This window comes from Garra rufa, chromosome 15, assembly GCF_049309525.1.
Source record: "Garra rufa chromosome 15, GarRuf1.0, whole genome shotgun sequence".
Classification (NCBI taxonomy): domain Eukaryota; kingdom Metazoa; phylum Chordata; class Actinopteri; order Cypriniformes; family Cyprinidae; genus Garra; species Garra rufa.
In genome coordinates this window covers 19,644,182-19,646,357 of record NC_133375.1, presented here as the reverse complement: position 1 = coordinate 19,646,357, position 2,176 = coordinate 19,644,182, and positions in this window count along the sequence as shown.

The following is a 2,176-nucleotide window of genomic DNA, read 5'->3' as shown; positions in this document are numbered from 1 at the left end:
TATGCATCTCCTTCCTCTTATGTTAGCCTCTGTTTGGAATATTAATCATGGGCAAGTCAATTGCGGCAGTGCATTACAGTGAACTGAGACTTATTGTGAAGTTATTGTTCATTAAAGTTCATTAAAGCAATATAATAAAAGACTCCAATGAGAAGGCCTATCTGATAATATTAATGTCAATATGAACTTAAAATCTAATAAAAATCACAATACTTCCATCGAGAAATACCGATTTTGACATCCACAACAAATTCTGAGAAAAACATGTATATTAAAACATGTTTGTTAACATTTTCAGTATAATATATTAGACAGTGTTTTCACTATGCATCATCAATCGGCCATATTGGCAGCACCGAATGGAACTTACATATTTCGCTGATTATTGCTGCTAAAAATGGGAAAACATTTACTATAGGAGTAGCAATAGGATGCCAAAAGTTGATAACAAATATAGGGTTTGCATCATGGTTTGGTCAAATAGCTGGATGCGCAACCATACTGGAGATAATCGGATGTAAACAACAGCATGGATTGCACGGTTAATGTACTACTGAATATGTTGTTCTGCTAATTTATGCTTTCTAAACCACAGAAAAAATGTGTGGAAGCTGCTAAATCATATAGAGGACTTAGTAAGCAGAAGAGGGCACAATATTTTGACAAACTAAAGTTAATAGGTGGTAAAGATACATACAAGCAGTATTAATGAAGATATTAGCCTAATATTTCACCTACCTGACCAGAAATGATAAGAACAAACACAAATGTTGTCAAGATTCCTGCCCTGGAAATCCTGGTTCAGTTTGGCCAACCATAAACGTCTTTTGTTTTTCTGCTAATTTATGCTGTCTAAACCATGGAAAAAAACGTGTGGAAGCTGCTAAATCATATAGAGAAGGACTTAGTCAGCAGGAATATACAGAAAAAGGTAGTTTGACCTGTATTCTGCTACTGCGATTCTGTCTGAAGACGCAGTAACTTCCACAGAGGGAGAAAAAAAATCTACAGTTGTTAGCAACTGGCCTTAGCCAAGTCCTATATTCAGTTTTTTCAAGCTAAGTATCGCTAAACTTGCACTTCCCCATAGCTAAAAAGTTAAATCCATTTTACTTCTGCGGTACAATCCAAGAGAGACCCAATAACAGAAAGCTGATTGGCTATTGCATGTTGGTCTCATTTGTAGTTTAAATACAGCAAATTATATTTGGAATTGTGAAATAAAGAACTACAACACCCTGGAAAGAACAAAAAGAGAATTTAAATGAGCTTTAGAGGTAGCGTTACATGGACATCGGAAAAATAAGACCTGTGTAAAATTATTAAAGACCTAGAACAGCGAATTTAAGACTTTTTAAGGCCTAAAATTTTGATTTTTCAATTTTAGACTTTTTAAGACCCCGCGGGAACCCTGGAAAGGACGCAATATTTTGACAAACTGAAGTTAATAGGTGGTGAAGATAGATATGTACGAGCAGTATTAATTAATATATTAGCCTAATATTTCACTTACTTGATTGGAAATGATAAGAACAAACACATGTTGTCCAGATTCTTGCCCTGGAAATCCTGGTTCAATTTGGCCAACCACAAACGCCTGTTGTTCCTCAGACAGTTTTTTGCACTCTTTTTCTTGATTTGTTATAACTTTTGACAGTCCATAGTACTCCAAATGTTTTTTCCCGGTTCAACCGATTAGTACAGCACAAAACATGACAATAACTGACAATTTTCAGCAGCAATAATCAGCAAAATATGTGAGTTTCATTCACTTCAGTGTCATTGTTTACGCCTAACATGGCGGCCAATATGGCCGACTGATGAAGCGTCATGAAGGCTAGTCTTTCTGTAAACTGTTTATGGTTGTCAAGCTATGTAACAACATATGACAACTAATAGCCCATCCAAAAAATGAAAATTATGTCATTATTTACTCACCCTCATTGCTTCTTTCATGACTTCCTGACTTCTAAATAAAATTTTCTGAGAATGTCCTTGCTCTTTTCCATCTAAGTTAATGAAAGTAAACGAGGACTGTTTCTGTCAAACTTACCAAAAGGAACGCCGAACGACACTTCCAGCAAACTTAATGCGAATATCAAGCAAAAAACGCAGCCAATCACTATTAGATGCAGGTGTACGTCTATTGTGTGCGTTTAATGTTGTTTGCACATTG